The sequence below is a fragment of the Ambystoma mexicanum genome, chromosome 2q (assembly GCF_040938575.1).
Source record: "Ambystoma mexicanum isolate Mex_15411 chromosome 2q, UKY_AmexF1_1, whole genome shotgun sequence".
NCBI classification, from domain to species: domain Eukaryota; kingdom Metazoa; phylum Chordata; class Amphibia; order Caudata; family Ambystomatidae; genus Ambystoma; species Ambystoma mexicanum.
In genome coordinates, this window is record NC_090924.1 from 825,736,132 (window position 1) to 825,757,695 (window position 21,564).

Consider the following 21,564-nt stretch of genomic DNA (forward strand, 5'->3'; position numbering starts at 1 on the left):
ATGAATGCACATCCTGGGAGATCTTTAAGAACCCCACAGTGCACCAGGGCTGTTAGAAACCTACACAAATGTGGCTATGAATATTCCAAAATCCTAACTATTTAAATGGCTGACATGTCCAGAAAGCATATACATGAACTCACTGCATTATGTTGGTTACTTTTAGAGGCAACACGTGGGAGCATGCCTTTCTCCGACCACACACCATTATCTTTTACTCTACAGCTTCGTGAAATGGTACAGAAATGAGGAGTACAGGGCACCACCGCATAAAATACCGATTGATTGGTCTGATATCGTAATATTTTTTAAATATCAACGTGGTGTAGATGGACTGCAGTAGCCATTGGGATGCCTTTTAAGAGTAGTTTGGGGAAGACTTATTGTAGCCATCCAATACCAACTTATTGAGATGAGGTACCACACAAAACAGGTCTGGTACAGTTAGTAGAGTTGGAAAAGCAGCATCAAAAGGCTTGCAGAAAATAGAGAGACCCCTGCGAGTGACAGGAGGGTGCTTACTACCATACCTGCTAATCACTGCTCCCATTATAGCATAATTCTATAAACACTTGAACAAGGCTGGCAACATCCTTGCTGTCAGTTTAAAATTTCAGCAGAAAAAACTAAGTTGTGGGGGCGCTGTTGAGCTGCCGACAAGATGGCCGCCTAGCTACGGAGCTCCGAGACCCACAGACAACGAGCGATAAAAAACGGCGGAATCCGCACATCACTGACCCCGACAACAGCACCAGCTGACTCCCCTAGTTGTGGGGCATACGCCATCGAAATCCCGCCGCCCGAGACCCAGCGGCGGCCAAGATACGACCGACGGTGACGGCCGGGCCTGCGCTGACGTGGAGCGAGGACGGACTGCTTGGCCATCCGAGGGCGCCGAAGAACCGAGCCGCGAGGAGAGCTCCTGCCGGGCCGCTGCCTTAGCCGCTAAACCCACGGACTGTGGGTGTGTAAGGTGAGTGCCTGGGGACGGTCGAGCGGGCCGCCAGCCATCCGCTACCTCGCCGGGGCTCCCCCAAGCCCGGCGGCACCTCCTAGGTGGCTGCGGCTCGCTCCCTCCCCCCCTCACTTCGATTGTCCTTCCCTCCGAGTGCGGCGGCGGCCTCTGGCAATCCTGGATCCTGCTGGCCGCGGCCCTCCGCGGTACGGGAGCCGGACTCCCTCCTCGCTCATCCGGAGGCGGGGAACGGCGCAGGGACAGCTCGCGAGCCCTGGCCGCGGCCCTCCGCGGTACGGGAGCTGGACTCCCTCCTCACTCATCCGGAGGCGGGGAACGGCGCAGAGACAGCTCGCGAGCCCTGAAGCGCCCTGAAGCGCCCTGTTGAGGCCCCCGGCCCACAATAACACCACGGGCACCCACCACTGACGACTCCGGCAGCGCGGACCCCTGCCCAGAAGATCCCACGAACTGCCCGCTCGTGGACTGTACACCAGCAGGCCCTGAACGCCGCCGGGCACAACACTAGCCTCCCTGTGGAGGCTCCCGGCCCACAACAACACCACGGGCACCCGACGCTGGCGACTCCGGCAGCACGATCAACTACCCAGAAGACCCCACGGACTGCCCGCTCATAGACTCTACCCCAGAAAGCCCCGAACACCGCCGGGCACAACACTAGCCTCCCCGGAGACCATCATCCCCTCCAGCTGCACCCTACGGGCCCCCCTGGCTAGCCTCCCTCTACAAAATACAGACTGGGGCAACACCTGCGACACTCGGCAGATACCTGCCAAATTACTAGCCGGCTGCCACCCCTGCCACGGCAATTCCGCTGCGAAACCGCCCATCCGTATAGGGATGTCGAACAGATCGCGGGGAGCAAACAAGACAGGAGCTATGGACAAGTTCGCCAAGGCGGCGCCCAGGCCGGACCAGGCATCCTCGTCCACCATACAAGAAGACAATGAGGCCCAGCCGGATCCACCACAGCCCGACCTGACGGTAATGATGGAGTCCATGGCAAAAAACTTTGCAGCGTTCCACGAAAAACTGGACGATATTAACGCCAACGTGGCCTCTCTAAGGGCCAAACTGGACCAACATGGCGCAAAGATCACGGAGACGGAACAAAGAATAGGGACAAACGAGGACAACGTCCACACACTACAAGACACTGTCGCAGGACTCGTCCGGGACATGAAATATGTCAAAGCCAAGTGCGACGACCTCGAATCAAGGTCGCGAAGAAACAATATCCGCATTGTCGGGGTTCCCGAGGCTGCGCTAAAAGGGCGTATGGAGCCAGCGGTCGAACAGCTACTCAAGAACCTACTTGGCAACCCTGAGCTATCACCATTCTTCACGGTGGAGAGGGCACATCGGTCACTGGCCCCACGACCCAAGCCCGGAGACTTTCCCAGACCAATAATCGCAAAATTGCTCAGCTACAAAGACAGAGACTACATATTGCGTCTGGCTAGAGAAAAGGGGGAACTAAGGCTAGACTCCCAAACAATCAGAATCTTCCCCGATTTCTCCGTGGGAGTACAAATGGAACGTCGCCAATTTGGAGGAGTCAAAAAGATGTTGAGAGACAGAAAAATTGAATATGCTATGCTCTTCCCGGCGCGCCTAAAATTCACTCATCGTAACAAAATATACTTTTTCACCGTCCCAGATGAAGCAGTCAAATTTATCGAGGCGCAAATCCCGCCAGTGAACCAAATGGAAGAACCAGTGAACGATGTTTGAATCCCAGACCCTGCCAGCTAAACCTGAAGGTTCCATTCGCGCTATGTGCCGGATAGGGGTGCGCCACCGCGACTCGAGATCAGGATAACACCCCTGGTCCTGAACCTCGCCACCCCAGCCTAGAGACCAGGCACCAAATCACTCCGACAACAATGCAGACTTTGGGACCCAAGTACACACTTGCTTTCTTTGTAACCCTCTGTTTCAACAGCCGTGCAGAATACGTATGATGTACCATCATGATATGTGTAAACAAATGTGGGTCGTCGGCAGCGGTAGCCCCCACTGCAGCTGCAATGCCGTTTGCGACGAAGAGTTTATGGTTTAGCCCCTGTTGGGCTGTTGGTGAAGCGTTGCCTAACTTCAAATGGCACGCGGTTGGTTATACCGGGGGTGGGTTATGTTACACTGCTGGCTCTGCCTGGGCGGTGAGGGAGGGGGGTGGGGAAGTTGCAGGAAGTTATGAGAAAACTGGCAGGAAGTCGATGACCGGGTGTGTACTGATGCATGACAATACCACAGACACACATCTCATGGCAATCAGACACAGATCCCCTTGCACCTACAGTTGGGATGTCCCATAAAATGTCAACATGGCTCTCAAAATAATGACATGGAATATTCGGGGACTGACAAACTTTACAAAGTCCCGTAGGATCACAGCGTACGCACAAAGACACGGAATCACAGTACTCCTGCTACAAGAAACACATGCCCAGAAACTCCTATCGTCCAATCTCGCACCGTCCTGGGGCCCCAATAGATTTTATACCCAATTTTCTACCCAATCCAGAGGAGTCCTAACACTCATTCACAAATCTATACAATTTAAACTCCATGCAACCCACATCGATACGGGGGGCAGGTATGTGATCCTCCATTGCACCCTAGCGGGCGAGGAGTGCCTACTTGTAAATTCGTACGGTCCCAACACCGACTCCCCTGAATTTGTAGACGCCGTAATGGCCATTGTCATGAAATATGTGGCGGTGCCCATTATATGGGGTGGAGATATGAATCTCATACTGGATAATGACATGGATAGGACAACCTCGACCCGCAGAGTGGTGTCCCGAGCCGCCAGGCGGCTCCTTACACACATGAGCTCCCTGAACCTACATGATGTGTGGAGGACGCTCCATCCCCGGGTTAGAGATTACACCTTTTACTCCACGGTGCATGACAGCTCTTCCCGTATAGACTTGTTCTTGTTGTCGGGTTGCCGGGTGGGCAGGGTGCTGGATGTTAGGATACTCCCCCGCACACTCTCCGATCATTCCCCCGTGTTGTTGCAGATTCAACTGGGTAGCGCTATGACCACCCGGCCCGCCTGGCGGTTTAAATCGGAGGCCTTATCTGATATTGTCTTCAAGGCCGAGATACTGTCTGACATAAATGCTTTCTTTGAAAACAACAACACGCAGGATACAACTGAGGGGACTCGTTGGGAAGCATTTAAGGTTTACATTAGGGGGATGTGTATCTCGAGGGAGGCTGGGGTTCTCAAAGCTATACGGCAAGCCTTACACAGCTCCGAAGCGAAGCTCAAAACGCTTGAACAACAACACACCTCCGCCCCAACTCCAGCCACCCTTGCACAAATCAGAAAGGAATTAGAAACGTTTGAATCTCATGCCCAGAGTGAATTGCGGTATCTGGCCCGACCCGTGGCCGCCCGCCGTTACGGCGAAGGTGACAGACCTGGCAGGACCCTGGCCAGACTGGTGCGGGCGGAAAGTGGCAAATCCCGAATAGACAGCATCCTAGACGAGCATAACGAGCGACATTGGTCGGACCAGGCTATATCTGATATATTCTCTGGCTTTTATGCCAAGCTCTATGGCCCCCAGCCGGAACACAACACGCATGACCTAGACGATATGCTGGAACACATCCCCATGACCATCATCTCCCGGAGCACCAGGGAACAGCTCGACAACCCGTTCACCCTGGACGAGATAGTCCAGGTGATCTCCGACCTTCCGAAGAACAAGGCCCCGGGCCCCGACGGGCTCACAGCTGAATTCTATCGCGAACACATCGCCATACTGGCCCCCATTCTGCACGGTGTCTGGGCCGAATCCCTCCTAGCGGAGTCTCTCCCTCCCTCCCTAAGGGAAGCCCTAATTGTCGTCCTTCCCAAACCAGGGAAACCTCCAGATGAGTGCGGATCCTACAGGCCCCTATCGCTTATCAATATGGACACAAAAATTTTTGCCAAAGTAATCGCGAATAGATTCCTCCCATTCATGCCCCATATGATCCATGCAGACCAAAGCGGATTCGTCCCGAGCCGCTCCACTGCACTTAACATCCGCCGATTATTCAATATAATGTCCAGAATTGACCCAAAAGCAGACGCAGTGGCAGTCACGCTAGACGCCCAGAAGGCGTTCGACATGGTTTCCTGGAGATACCTGTGGGCGGTGCTGGAAAAAATGGGGATAGGCCCGAGCATGCTTTCCTTTATTAAACTCCTGTATACTGACCCACGAGCCAAGGTGCTGGTCAACTCTGTTGTTTCCTCCCCCTTTGTGCTACATAGGGCCACCCGACAGGGTTGCCCATTCTCCCCCATCCTTTTTGCGCTCGCCATCGAGCCCATGGCGGATCACATCAGGCACAGGCATACCCGCAAGGGTATCCGCCTACGGGGCACGCCGGAAATCATTTCATTATACGCCGATGATGTTCTCCTATATGTCAGAGACCCCTCAACACATCTCGACCCAATAATTCGAGACATAACAAAAATAGGAACATACTCAGGCTTCACCATCAACTACTCAAAATCCGAGATATTTCCCCTCACTGCGGCGACCCAGAAGCCGACATGTGAATTCCCCCTGCGATGGTCACCAGGAGGCATCAAGTACCTAGGAGTGCGGGTGTCGCGGACCAAGACCTCCCTATTGGCGGACAACTATGAGGCAACAGCAGAGCACGTCGAATCCAAATTGCTCAAGTGGCGCAACCTCCCCTTATCCCTTGCAGGCAGACTGTCACTGATCAAAATGATAGCGGTTCCTAAGCTCCTCTACGTCTTCGCTAACGTGCCGGTATGGCCCGGGAAGCAGTACTTTAAGAGGCTCCACGCCGCGTGTGCCCAATTTCTCTGGCACTCCGGGGCAGTCCGGAAAAAGTGGCTTCACATGACCCCCCCCCTACGAAAAAGGGGGCTTTGCAACCCCAGACCTCACTATGTACTGGATTGCGGCACAGGCCCAACACGCCACGCACTGGTATGCACACCTGAACCCACCTTCACACGTCAAACTAGAGGAACTGGCGGGAGACGGCACTAACATAATGACCCTGCTACTACACCACACGTTCCAAACTGACGCCCCTGCAGATCCGGTGGCCACCACGATCAGGGCATGGAATATGATTTTGACCGCCACAGATGGGCACCGCCCATACTACAAATGGCTACCCCTGCGACAATTCCCAGGCCTGTCCCCCACACATGACCACCATTTCATCCAACATTGGGAGGCCCTGGGATACCGCGCACTCGCAGACCTGTATCCAGAGGGCAAATTCATCACCCCCCAAACATGGAAACCAGGGCACTCTAACTCAGCTCTGGAACTACTACAATACTTCAGGCTGAGAGCGGCGGTCCGGGCAATGTGGCCATCATACCCAAATGAGCCCCCTGACGCGCCCGAACTCCAGTTCATGGCAAATTCCGTGGGTGGCAAAGGGGTGGTCTCCTCCCTGTATAAAATGCAGCTAGGTAAGCGTGAGAATACGTCCCTAAAACCAAGGGAGGCCTGGGCCAGGGAGCTGGAAATAGAGATCACTGACGAGCTGTGGAACAACATGTGCGCGCACACACGCAAAGTCTCCCTGAGCGCTCGATTCCGTTGCATACAGTATAAGCTACTCAATAGACTATATTACACACCGCTTAGAGTAGCGAATTTCACACGCTCTTCTGCCCACAGATGCCCGAAATGCGACTCCGAAGAGGCAGATCATGTTCACATGTTCTGGTCCTGTGCTGCGCTGAGCGCATTCTGGCAGGGGGTAACGGGAGCGCTCACAGAGATAATTGGATCCCCCGTAGACCCCGTCCCACAGGCCCTGTTGTTTGGAATATGGACAGGGGAGAACGCTAAAAAAATGTCCAGATTCCTGAATGTGGGCGCCATGGTTGCTAAACGGTGCATCTTACAATGTTGGAAACGCCGCTCTCCCCCCACCTTCGAAATGTGGCTCAGAGCCCTTACTTGGGTTCAGACCTGTGAGGAGGAATACATTGGGTCTCTGCCAGCACCATCTCGCCCCAAAAATGTATGGACGGAATTTTGCACCTATTTGAACAATAAAGATGAGATCGAGGACTCGGTGCCCTTGGCCGTTCCTCTGGACACGCTACCATGAAGACGGGGGCGGCCGCCCCCCCCCCCTCCTCCTAAGTTGTCAACACCCCCCCCCCTCCCTGAGCCGTTCAGAAATGTATGATGTAATACCTGACTGTACTAATGCGAATATGTGAATTTCTGTGTAAACTATGCTATTCCTGTCTTGACTTCCTGCCAATAAACAAAAGTTTAAAAAAAAAGAAAAAACTAAGTTGCATATATGTAAACATTAAAATTAAAAGATACCGACCTGGGTTTAGGACCTTGAAGACCTAGCCTTCCCCTGCCTAACCAAAGGCACAAAGAGCAGCTGTGGGACAGCCACTTGCTAAAGTATTGGTCTTTAAACCTATACAAAAATTAACTTCAGTCTCATCCATGGCACAGCCCTTGAGCAAGCTATTCCTTTTATTTCGAAATGAGTGCATCCTCCCAGAGTCGGAGCAAAAAATGAATTTTACCCAAATAGTGAAAGTGGGGATAGACCTAAAAGATGACCCCTCTTACGGGCTAATCACCTTGCTAGATAACGATCATAGCTAGCATTATGAAGAGTAGCACCTTGTGTAATAGAACTCCCTTAAGTAGAAAGAGCAGTAGGGGTATCTTTATTAGTTTGGATTTCTCCATAAACCACATACAAGACATATAAAATATACCAAAGCAGTCAGTTCTGTGATGGAGGATTTCTCTTTTGACAACGTACCACCATAACATATTCAAAGCAGTCAATCATCATACAGAGGGAAGTACAACATACAGTTTACAACATGGGTTCAGTGCACATAAAATTGGTAAAACAGTAATATCAAGCAAATAAAATGACGGGGGCCTACTTCTAGCTAGAAATTCCTGAAGGAGTGCTTGCCTTACGTATTCCAATCAATAAAAAAAATCAAATGTTCATCGCTATAATTCATTATCAGGGACTATGCTTCCTGGTGCGTTATAGTTTTAGCCCTCGAGAAGTGGGGTTTCAGCCCCTTCTTCCTTAAAACGCTGCATTTCTTGGAACCTACCAAAAAATGCCCCGGATCTTCGACGCCCATTTTGCAATGACGTTTCGGAGACTATTCCCCGTCCTTCTTGCATATTCCCCCCACCCCTAAATCCAAGGGCAGGTGGCTTTATAGAGCTTAATTGAAGGTCAAGTACCCTCCTTTTCCCTTTCCAGTTCCCTATTGTGACAAAGAGCTTTCTGAGATGGCTCCTTTCTAATCTTTCTAAAATCAGGTAGGAGTAATTCCTCACCTAGATAAACGTTTGCACCCCTCACTGTACCATGTACATTTCCTTTTTGCTTTGGAGTTTACCATCTCCTCAGCCAGCGTGTTTATTTGGGGTTTGTAATCCTAGAGTGTGCGTCTTCAAGAAGAACGTACCCAGCCTCAGCTTAGCCAAGGTGCCTATATTTGGTACCCCCAATTCCAACCTAGTTGCACTGTTGGGCGCATTGGGGTGCGGGGCGCAAACTTTGTCAACATTTAATTCTGAGCCACTGCCAATTGTTGGCAATTGGCATACCACAAATCTCGCTCCCATACAATAACATTGACTCCACTTTAACTCTGTAAACCACCAAGCATTTCTCTGAAATGTGGGCACCACATTTATAATAAAACCTCAATAATCCTCCCATACGGGCTGTTGCTCTCTTGGCAGCGGATTTGATTAGGATTGCCCAATTTCAGTCCTATCATAAGTAAGACTTAAATAGCCAAACAAAGTCACCATCTCTATTTTTGTTACCATTCAGGCTCCAAACATAATCTTTTTTTCCCCTTCCTGAAGACCAAAATGTTTGTTTTTCTTATTCAAATGTAACCCATTTATACGGAAATACCATTCGTCATTCTTGAGACTCTAAAAGCCCCACCCTCCCTGGTGTTAAATCTAGGTCGCTCTATGGTCTGCGAACCAAAGTGATCCATAAGACACGTTTTTTAGGGCAGGGAGGAGCATTTTGTAACCACTCGATTCAGGACTAAAATCTGATAAAAATAGAATAAATACAAGAGGGGCCAATGAAAAGCCTCTCCCTGAAGGCCAGCAAACTGCTGCATGTATATCTGAGTAGTAGGCTTGTGTTAACTTTAAAAGACCTTTGGGGACCATATGGGTTTCTAACTTCCTCCATAGAATATTCCTATCTATGGAGTCGCACGCCATTTCCAAGTCCAAGAAAACAACATACAGTTTCCCCATTCTGATTTTGCAATACATTTCTACTACAACATTCAGTATAAAGCAGCTTGAGAAGCATTTAAAATGTTGTTGGACTAATCCCATTGTTCAAGCATAGAGATTACACACATTTCTAAAAAGTGAATTTGTCAAGTCCAGCAGGGAGATCGGACGCTGAAAAATAAGTTCCTTTTTTAAAGATTGAGATGATACTGCTCCCACTCCATGATTTCGGAATAATCCTGCTAGACTATAATAGCATTGAAGCGATAATTAAGTAGGGTGGGCAACCGGTCACCATTTATAAACATCAGATGGAAAAAAGAAACGTCAGTGTCTGCAGCTTTTCCAGCAGACATAGATTTAATGGAACGTCAAACTTCCTCCTCAGAAATGACTATACCACTTCCCTTAAACCATTTCCCCAATTCCGGAGTGTGTGAACTTGGGTTAAAGAATATTTTTTTGGAAGTGGTTAATCCATTTCTCCAGGGTTATAGTCCCTTGCATAGCCCCACCCGGGTCATCGAAACCTTTTGGCACTAATTTCCAAAATGTTTAACATCTTTCTTTAATACAGTATTCTCCATAATATCCCAAAGCCTAATTCTATACAATCTCTTTTTTTTCCCCGTCAAGAGTTTTAAATTAGTTTCTGAGCTTATGCAGGTTCCCCAACACTCCCATATACCCTCCCACATCTTGCAGCCATATTTAACTGGCTTTTCATTGTGCTGTATTCACAATCGTACCAGGAGGCATCCTATACACCTCCCAATTAAGATTGCCGCTGTGTGGATGATCGTGAAAAACAGTTTTCCCTTAGGGCTTCCATAAGAGATTCCAAATCTTTGAGCACTATGTTTGCCTGATGCTAATGGTTCCTCTGGATTGTTATCAAAAAAATTGTGTGGAGCATTCACAAAGCTCCACTAAGCCACGAACAGCCATAAGGGGAGTCGAGCTCAATACCCTGTAAATCTGGTAATTTGTTGAAAAGGTTCCTATCCGGAATTGTACAGACTTCCCCAACTAATCGTCTATCCTCATTAATATTCCTTAATTTGGCGTTCGAATTCCCCATAATTATTATGTTAAGGTTCCTCTGATATTTAGCTCTACCATCTGCCATTTCCTTTAGAGCCTCTTCAATGGATTTTCCATATTAGGTGGAAGGTGCACATTCACGATTAGAAACTCCTGATGGTCGTGTGAATCCTTTAGGGCGACCCCCCCCCCCCCCCAGGGCATTCCTAGTTTTGACAGTTGCTCGCTCTTTATCTTAAATGGAAGGGTGCTTCAAATTAATGTTGTAATTCCACCTCTATGTTTTCCCTTCACGCCTTTCTGTTTATTATATGAGAAACTATCATATCCCTTACGGGGAAACCCAAGCTGTGGCCAAGTCTCTTGTAGGCATATAATAAGGTTAACCATTCATTATCCTCCACATTCTCTTTTATGCTCTGACAATCCAAGATAGCAAATTCTGGGTAAAGCATAGTTCCTAGTTAGCCCAATGGCAGAATATGGGCCATGTACCCACAGTAGAAAGAAACACTATTGATATTAATCAAACGGTTGTGCACTATGTGGAGAAAGCCTGAACAGTTGGCAGGCTATCCCTTCTGCTGAGACATGCTGAGTCTTGAGGGGAGGTTGTTCTTCGTTACATACATTTTCACTTTAATTTGGAACAGGACACCATTGATCCCCTTTATAAAATGGGGGACAAAGGATCAGAAGCTAGTCTAGTGAGTATATCTGGTCCATTTGATCATACACTTTATTTATGCGAGTCTGGAAATCAAGAAACCCTGGTCTTCTGCTTTATGAGCTGAACTCTGGTGATCATACTAGCCATTGAAGCTAGTTGGATTCTGGGTGACTTCATTAATCAAATGTGGACCTTTCCTCTAGTCCGTATAGGGCTTGAATATTTAAGATTGTTTTTTTACCAAGCTATAAAGCATTCCATATTCATAACGTAATGAAATGTGAATGGTTACTTAAAATGTTCGCCTGTCTGGGGAGATTTGCCTTTTTAATCCAGAATAAATGTAATTTCTTCTTCTTTTTTTTTTTTAGTTTATATTTTATTGATTTTAATTCAGTTCATAAACGAAACATAAAATATAATGGAACTTCCCAAGCCCTCTTCCCCCCTTGGAAATCAGGTTTAAGTAGGCACACACAGTTTTAAGGAAAAGGTATCTGGCAATTACCCAATGTTCAATACCTTCACTCTTGGCGGGCGTAGAGGGCTTGTGTAACAGACTTTCAAAAATGATAATACGCCCTGCAAGTCTCTCGGAAAGGCTGCACAGTCATGCTCTAGCGAGTATGTCACCCAATTTATGGCAACTAACTCCCATATTTTGCCTCTCCAGTCATATGCTGAGGGCATGTGTTCAGACTTCCATCGTTGCGCGATAAATAGCCATGCCGATCTAAGCAAAATAGTTAATGCCTTCTCGTTTGCCTTGGAATGTGGTAGCATATCAGGGTCTCAGATCCCCAAAAGAAAGATGCAGCCTCAGGGAGAGGTAGAATTGGAGTTAACATCTTTTGAAGTATTTCCTTAATCGATTTCCAGAAGGCCTGAATCCTTGTGCATGACTACTGTGAGAAACATGAAGGTACGCTCACATCTACTCCCCAGGGATCTTCACTTCAGGTTGCCAGGGAAGGGCCATCGCTTTTGGACCCCAACTCAGGGGGTGGACAAGCGAGAGAAGATCACTTGAGTGGATGGCCCTTGGGGATTGGAGCGATATGCCTGAAGGCGAGACATGGTATCGAGACATGGTATCCCCCTTTCCTGATATTGACCTACCTTCACCTCCCTTCACCTCCCTTCACCTTTATGGGCTATTGCCAATTGTATCCCATCTTCCTCTGTGGTTTTCCTCTAAGCATTGAGAAGACGAAGAAGAAGAAACAACTAGGAGTAGTGCAGAGTTCCTATTATAAACGCACTCTGGTACTGGGACGAAGAAGAGTGGTCTGGAGGCATGTAATAATAAAGATCAGGCATGTCACACGGATAGGCTAAGGCAGGGTCAGGCAATTGAGTGTCCCTCATTTCACCTGCAGCCTATTGGTAGTAGGCAACAGTATAAACGCTGGAAATCAGAAGCACATGGGAGAAGCAGTCGCAGAAGGGACAGAGGAAGTTGCCGTGCTGAGAAGCGAGAAGCCAATCCGCTGAGATGCCGACTGAGATCTTGAGAGTCTTGCCGAGGTAACTGTGCATGATTGGGAATCCTTGCGAGGGAAGGCTTGCAGCAGGCGCTGCCAGGGTGCAGAGGTGGAGCCAAGCATGAATGCTGACTTATGCGGAGTGGAGCACACAGCAAACTACCGAGTTGGTTTTCTCACTTGGGGAGAAACCGCCGAACGGAGCTGCCGAGACCTGGTAAGTGTCGGGAGACAATGGGAACGCCAGAGCACTCCAAGGGGCCATGGCAATGGTCCATGGAGGAAATACAGATTAACATTTATTGAATACCAAACCAAACGAAAGGTACTGCACAATTTAAAACTGCATTTATTGAATACTGAACTAAATGAAAGGAGAACTAAGGAACTGGAGTGTTTATCTCAGGGAAGGGAATCCCAAGATCAGTGTTGTATGTACTTTGTTCCATTTGAACTTGGGGAAGGGAAACCCAAGACCTTCTGTCGGATGCAAACTGTGAAACCTGTGAATCTACAGAAGGTAACTTCAGAGTGTGACTAAACCTCTTTGAAACAAAGTTACACTGGAACTGTATTGAACTTGAAAACTTATATTTTGCTGAGAACCTTTTCCCACTAGAGTTTTCTGGAGTTGTGAGGACAAGCATAGGTTTTGACACAGACAGACTTTTGATTTGGACTTGTAGACACAGACTTCCCTTAGATTTATTTAGGCTGGGAAAATACCACCATAGTAATGGTTCAGTTAGGTGTTACACCATCCTGATCATTAATAACGTTATGTTAAGAAATATACATCTGTTCTCTGTCATCTCTCTTGATACCATGCATGTCTCATGGCACCAAATGTGTAGTCAATCTCCACAAGTGTTTCATCCCCTCCAGCAATTGTGGGATGGCTGAGGAAACATCTTGTGGAGTCTCGGGGGAGTGCAGTGCCATTGTACCATCATTTGTACCACATTTCTCTTATTTAGATTTCTCTAGCTTGCTTGGGGGTGTGTCTCCATAACCATTCCAACTTTTGTTTACTAATGTCCTGGACCACTAAGGCTTCCCACCTGATGGGGCTGAAAGGATCCGAAAACCCATAGAATAAAATCATTAAATATGACCAGAATAATCACTGTACCTCCTTTTAAGGGAAACCAAGGTTTATTACATGCAAAAAAAGGTTTTAGACGGTTCCATAGAGCCAAATTGACACAGAGCTCCTCTTTCCTCAAGACATTACACATTTTATAGTTTAATAACCGCAAATTAACAATGCTATGCACAATGAGTACAACATAATCCCACCACTCTCATTGGCTACCACCTATAGAACATGCTAATGCCTCAGATAGTCCCCTGACTGATTGGCCACATCTACGCCACCCCCATTCCCATAGCACATGGTCCCCTACATCGTCCCTGCCAAACCCAATGGTGTGATTGGTGGGTTCTTATCAATAAGCTCATAAATTTGGAAACATCTCATGATGTGCACCCTCCTGTTACACTCGGGATCAAAGAACACTGGCGAGGCCAAACCCGGCTTTTGATGAGACAATAGACTTCCTCATTAACCCAGACGCCATGGCCCATACAAGCTGCACCCCACACTTGTACTAAATCTATTGGCATCACCTCTGCTCCTCCTGTTCCGAATCACAAGGTGTTCCAGATATGGAATCCCCCCCCCCATTATCTCCTCCCTTCCCCAGGTGTCCAGGAATGACGTGACCAGGCACCGCTCTTGAGTCTGAATTTCAAGGATTTGTTTACTTAAGTCGTGTGTCTAGCTGCAATTCATATGGGGTGTCTGCCCCGGGGTGAGGGCAGTAGTGTTCTAAATCTTTGCCTGGCTCATTGGCATTGCAGAGCCTTGTTCTCTATTCTCATGATGTTGTCCTTCAAAGAGTGCATCCCTTCCTGCTCGTCTATCAACTAACATTCCATTCCCATCACATTTAGGCCTCATAGCTGGATACAATTAGGGCTCATCTTTGCACCATGGGTGCCTCTGACCTCGTCTTCTCTCCTGGGAAACGGGAAAAGGGATTTGTTTTTGTAGCTGAATTAACAGAGCCTGAGCTCCACTCAAAGGCCTGCATTCTCGTCTGTTCATCGTGTGTTAGGCCTTAAAATCTAAAATGGCGTTACTTCTGTCAAGTTTACACACCAACCTCTCTGTTACCACACTACCTTGATGACTCCATCTTCCGCTTACCTCAATCCTTACTTGCACATCACGATATCTTATGTCACTACAATACATTAACTAAAACACTGGCCCTATAATACTGCCTTTTCTATGACCCCTGCAAAATTAATACATTTGTTGCTCTTTCTGTGTTGCTATATGTGGGTATCTAAATGTATCAGACCTAACTAAGACAATATAAACACCGTCTACGGCACACCCTTCACTCCGAACCATCAAAGTTGCTCACTAATTGGTTTTCCTCAACCTGAACCTTTTTGCCTGGCGGGGACGATGTACGTACTTTTCTACTTTGCATGGCATTTCAAATTCAGGAGCCCCTTCGAACACCAATTTGTACAATGATAATAGGTTTCTAATCCACGTTTGGGTTCAAAGGATTTCTTTTTAAATGGGTGCAGGTACTAGCCACTGCTGTTCTATGTCGTGCACCCAATATCGTAGCTGAAAGTACCAATGACGTTTACAAACGTCTTCCTGCTAATGTCTAAAGGTTTGGCCTTCCAGGCCAGGAGTGAATTGTGAGTTCCAAAACAAGGCGGTAAAGGGGGTTTGAAAGGAAGATATGCCATATTTCTAAATTAGCCAGTACCATCTCTTCCCCCACCAATCGTGTAATCTGCTATGGTCCATCCATGTTTGCTGGCCTGTCTGCCTTAGGGAGCTACAATACTTGATCTAGAGGCCTGCCCACTATGGCCCTATCCATTGTGGTCTGGATTCTCTGTTTCCAGTGAACCATTCCCTTAAAACCCTAATTTGAGCTCTCATAGTATAGCTTGAAGTTCAGAAATGCTAACTGTGGCGTGATGGAGTAAGTAGGCTGACAAGGTGGTATCATTTTAGCTACAGACATTTATTCAAATAAAGAACCTGCCTCTACCTATTTCTAGAGGGGTTTTCCCTACCTCAACACAGAATAACTTGGATGCTCATCAGGATGTAAGTAAAAAAGACAATATACCGTCCTCTGTACAAACCAACTTCTCTATCCCTACCACTTACAAATAAACCAAGTAAAAAAGGGCTAATTGAATCTTGTATCCAAGCCACCAGCAGAATGTATCCCTTCGCATGGTGAAACAGTCCAGTCTTGGGCTGAATTAACAGCAGTCTCTTGTACCAGGGTCCGATTTACCAAATACACCTACACCAGGAGAATGACTCCCTTGTCCCGGTCTATCTGGAATGGTTTTTGAAGACTATTCATTGATAGTCCTTTGTGAAAGTCTTTAGAAGTTTCTTTACTTCCTCCCAATGATTTGCGAACAACAGGGTGAAGACATTATCAACTCTTCTTATTGCTGGTGCTTTGTCAGGACTTTTTATCTCTTGACTATTTGGGAAATTACTCTGACAGTTCTTGATGGTTTTAGTATCTAACATATGTTGGGTTTCCCACTGTGACGAATTAGTTCACTCCGGAGGCCCTCTTGAGATTTATGGTTTCTCATGTCACCACTGTGATGAGGGAAATCACTCCGGAGGAATATTTCACTCTTGGTTCTTTGGGTATCACTACAGTGATGACGGAAATCACCACCGAGGAATACTTGACTCATTGGGCTCCCTGGATCTTAGCAGACTTTCCAGCAACTCCTGTTAACCTGTATCTTCACTGAGGAGCACTACCGGTTCTTCCCAGCGTCTCAGGTCACTGTTGGTTCTGCGTGTGTTTAGCGCATATTCCTGCCTTCCTCCTCTTTGGTCTGTGGCTTCACAGAGCCGTTGCTGTGGCGGGCTTGGTGTGTTTTGTGGACCAAACTGTCCGCCTCAGAGAGGCCACACCAATGCTGAATTCTTCCTGCTTCTGAAGCGAGTCGGGTTTAATCTGGCTCACATGGTTCCTTTCAGCTTCTCGTTCCGAGACTGTCTGTCTCTTGATTCTTCGGGCAGTGCAGGTCTGAATTCCCTGGGCCCTGCAGGAAGCACGCCTGCTTCCCTAGCTGTTCTTCCTTCACCCAAACACTCTTAGTCCTTCCTCAGTCTTTACTTTATATTACTGAGCTGTGGTGACCTGGACTGAGGAGTCTGACCAATTGAAGGCATGTTAGTGTTTACAAACTTTTACTAACCAAAATAAAATAAATCCTCCCTATCCCTATTGAAGCTAGAAGTGGTTCCCCTTCCTCAACAAAACTAAAACTCGGGTCTGTCATGAAATCCGTGATGTTCAAAGCAAAGGTACCGTCCTAGTCAAAGCTCCTACTCTATCCCTGTCACTTAAACACAAATCGCTAAGCTAATGGAAGAGTTCTTATTCTGAGCCAGGAGAATAACTCCCTTCTCTGGGGTAAAACTCTCTCATAGTTTGTGTTTCACAAAGTTTCACAAATATCAAGGGACTAAGAGAATCGTTCCCCTCTCCTAGTTTACAAATCATTTTTTTTAGCAGGCTTTTCTTGACTTGCACAGTGGCTTTTAACTTGCTTCCACTGGGACGAGGGAGAGACTCCTCAAGCTTTTCTGGACTCTTCAATGTTTTCTTGAGTTAATTCAATTTTAGATTCTTCATCAGTTCTTTAAATTCAACAATTTTGGTATTCTCTCTATTTGAACACTGTCCTTCAACTTCTCCCTACTGGGATGAAGGAGAGACTCCCCAAGCTCTCCTTGACTTTACAGTGCTTGACCACTTGTCTTCAAACTGCCTTCCCCAGGATGAGGAAGAGGCTCCCTGAGTCCTCCTTGACTCTTCAATACCACAGTCTTATGGAACAGAACAGGGAGTTGCCCAACTAAATGATCTACTTCTCTCTTGACTTCGTGTTTCACCTTGTCAAGTTTTCCCGAACCCCCTCCCAGACTTACTACCATTCCTTTTACCTTCTCTCTGGGAACTCTTCTCTGGTTTTGGCAAGGGTCCTGGGTTTGTTCTTTCTCTTTCTTCGTCTTCGGCCCACTTGACAACCACCACAGTTCCCTGTACTTCACATGTAATCGCCTATGCGGCTCTGCAGTAGGCTAGTTTTGGCGATCTTGCCATTGTTCTTGGACCGTACAGTACACCCACCACAGTTCACGCCACCACCACACTAACTCTCAACTTCAGGGTTGTCGACTCCAGGCCAATGGATGAGATGCTTTCCTGGTGGCCCATGGTTTGTTCTTATCACTCCACACTGCTACTTCGATACAGCCTTCAAACGCCCCATTTCCAACTTGCGGGCTCTTTGGCGGCCTCCTAGCTCTTTGACATCTTGATCTGGAAGTTGCTCTATTTTTCCTTCTTTTCTGTTTAGCTTAAGTAGCTGGGACTGCCCCAGCATAACATTGGTTTGGTTGACAATAGCTGGTCTAACACTTTTCATGCCCGACGGTAGCATTCTTGGGTTCTTCTTCGTCCTAGTACCTATGATAGTGAGACTGCCTGAAACATTACAGTAACACATTGTCTCAGGCTTTACCATATGTAAGGAAGGGTTAGGTGCTGTTTTTACCCTGTGCGGTTCCAAGACAAAGGGGCCATGTTCCAGGTGCATGTCGGGAAGTGCGTCTCAATGAGAGCCTCCCACCTGTTACACCCCTACAGGGACTATCGGTTAGCAGCCTCACTCACCTCCCTAGCCTCATGGAAAGAGGCTCCCCTCTAGAGAGAAGCGACATCATCTGGAGGATCGTCACTGGCCCGCCCCAACATAGTGTTAATGTTTGTCGTCAATGCCTTTGCAGTTATCTTCATGCCTCCTAGTGGCCACTTCATCACAGTTCTTTGGTTATCCCTTCTACTGTCGTTTTGTATGTTTTTTTTCTTTCATCTTCATCTCAGTCCCATCTGGTCTTATAGATGCGATACAAGCAACTTCGCAATAACACAGTAGTAGTTTCAGGTTGGGAGGGAGAATGAGTCAATAGGGCCATGGCTTCTGGGAACAAGGGTTTAGGGAGGTCTTTCATGGGACGAGAGCCCTTATCTCTGAGGGGAGTCTCTCCCTTTGAGGTCCTCCTTCTCTTTACCACCCCTATGGGGACTATTGAGGAGTGGCCACTTTAGTCTCAAAGGGAAGGGCTCCCCCCTGGGGAGAAGTGATGAGATCCTGTGAATCGTCATATAACCCACCTCTGTTTCTCTGGTCCATTGGGACCTTGTGGTAGACCCCTTGTCTCTTATCCCGCTAGATGAATTTGCAGGTTGTTTTCAATAATTCTTTAAAAAATAAGAATTGGGGAATTGCCATGGGCATGGCCTGGAAGTGGTAGAGGACTCTCAAAGGATTGTCTTCTTAATGGTTGTAATCCTTCCCAACCACGAAATTGAAAGGGGTCCCCATCTAAGAAGGTCAGTTTTAATGATTTGCTGGAGTGTTGGCAAGTTGGCCTCGTAAAATGTCCAGAGGGCATTGGTAAGCGTAATCCCCAAATATGACATGGAAAGGGTGAACTGGACACTGCTGCTTGGAACTCTTGTCCACGCAGGGTGAGATTGAGTATTTCGGACTTACTAAGGTTGACCTTCAATCCTGCCACCTCCTTGAAATCTCTCTCTGCCGCTAAAAAGGGAATTATGTGGGTCAGAAGGTTCTAGCAACATATTAGCAGAAGCCACGACTTTATGGTCTCTCCCACCCGAATGGGGAATCCCCTGATGTCCCCCTGTCCTCTCAATCACTTTAAAAAGTGTTCTAAAAAAATCACAGAGAGCAGAAGGGCAATGAGCAGCCTTGTTTGTTTCCTCTATGCAGGAGTATCCTATCTGAAAGGGTTTAATTGACCACGAGTCGTGCTGATGGGTTAATGTAGTTTGCCTGATCATTTTTAAGAAGGATTCGACAAAACTCATGTTTCTAAGAGTCCTGACCATTCCACACGGTCCAATGCCATTTCAGCATCTAAGGCTAAAAGAACTGCCATATTACCCACTTTCTCTACTTTCCTGATCAAATGGGAGACCCTCCTAATGTTATCAAATGCTTGGCAACCTTTCATGAATCCCGTTTGATTCACGGCAATCAAACTCAGAAGAATGTAGTCCAGTCAATTTGCTAGCACTTTTGTGTGTATTTTAGCATCTATATTGATAGCGCTAATGGATGGTAAACTCACATCTAGACGGGTTTTTTTGTGGCTTGTGGATTAGAATGATGTTGGCTTCTTCCATTGAGGGCGTAATCCTTCCCAAGTCCCGGAATTAATTATTTGGGATAGTAAACGCTGGCATTAACTGTTAACAAAGGTTTTATGAAAGCACAGCAGCAGGCCGTCTGGTCCTGGTGATTTATTCTTGGGACAATTTTTAATGACTGTGGCTACCCCCTGCGTGATTCCAGCTTCCAAGGAGTCTTTCATTTGTTGGGATAAGTGTGGTATAAGGATAAGTCTGCTAAGTACGTGGCATGGGAGTCACTTGCGGGAGACTGAGGTGTATAGGTTTGGCTAGTTTAGCAAATTCTGTGGCTATTCCCTATGTCATTGTGAGTCTTCTCTCATGTCACTTATTATAGCTTTTACCATCCTTGAACTTCTCTATCCCTGGAGCGCCCTAGCTAATAGTTATCTGGTTTGCTTACTTTGATATAATATGTTTGTCTCAAATGTAGCAATGGTCTTTCAGCACTTCTGGTTCTCATTAATTCCAATTGTGACCACCAGTCCCTCTATACGTCTTGAGATTGGCCTTAGAGGGGTTCCTCCTCAGTGTAGTCTTATGGTCTTAGTTCTTGTTCTAGGGTTTGTTCCAGAAGATAGTTGCTTCTCCCTATGTGATTTCAGTGATATTTGTTCTCCCCCTAAGAACCGCTTTGAAACGTCTCACATCATACTTTCCGATGTAAGCTCAGTTGGGTTGTCTGTGAAGTATTCCCCAATCTTATCCCTTTATTTTCTCAGGTAATATGGGGTTCCTGAGAAGCTCCATTTCCACATCCCTAATTTTTCTCATTAGAGACTAAGGACCGATTAAACCGGCGTGTGATCCGATATTGAGTTGTTGCCTATTGTGGCATCAGTCACTATGCATAGGAGTGTTGCTGCGACCTAGATACAATCTATCCGAGACAATGCCTGATGCACACTAGAATAGAAAGTAAAATCCCTGTTTTGATCTTTTCTCTCTCCACACATCTCCTGAGTTTAATCTGTCCATTCCTTTTTAAGGCATTTGGACACTACTCCACCACGCCTCACGCTCCATGATTTCTATCAAGGATTTGGGACCAAACTACATTTAAGTCTCTCCTGAGTACTATGTCTCTATTTGCAAAGTCTCCCAGCTTCTCCAGAGTTTCTAAGATGAAAACTTCCTGCATTGCATTTGGGGCATAAGGTAGCGATAGTAAGGAGCCATATGCAGGTATCTGTGTAGAAATCAAAAACGACCACGCGTGTCGACCATGTCTACTTTAAAATCTGCATTGTTTGTAAGGTCTAAGAGGACCCCACAGCTTTTGCTATTAGTGGCGCAATGAAACACTTGGGAATACCCTCTAAATCTCACTTTGTTTCTGTCCAGTGTACGCAAGTGTCTCTCCTGTCAGGCTAACTCTCACAGAGAAAATGGCCTGCCTTCTTTCTCTTCTGCGGGGAGTCGAATCCCCTTATGTTTTTTCAGTAACCTGACATTAATTCCTCCTGAAAAGGGTCTTGTAGCCTGTTCCCTTCATCAGTGAAGGTGTACCTCTAGGTATAAGGTATCCTCTCGTGTGTAGGGTGCCATCATGATTATTAGCCTTAGGAGTGCTCCCTCCCCTGATGTTCATTATGTTCACCCCCACACCCCAGAACCTTGGAACACTTTGCCTTTTTCCATCCGCTCTTTTTTCTTTTTTAGATCCTAGCTGACTTATGTTTGCCTCCTGTGGCTCTTCTGCTGCTAGCGCCATGATGCCTACGGGTGGCTGAATCGCTATATAATAAGGAATAAAATAACATAATACAGCTTTAAAGTAACGAAA

General features: G+C 47.0%; 1 protein-coding gene across 8 annotated transcripts in view; it reads left to right on the forward strand.

Moving 5' to 3' along the window:
• The window catches only part of PARD3 (par-3 family cell polarity regulator), a 2,149,932-nt gene that overhangs the window by 1,493,151 nt on the left and 635,217 nt on the right, over positions 1-21,564 (forward strand). The gene's annotated exons all lie outside the window — the stretch shown is intronic.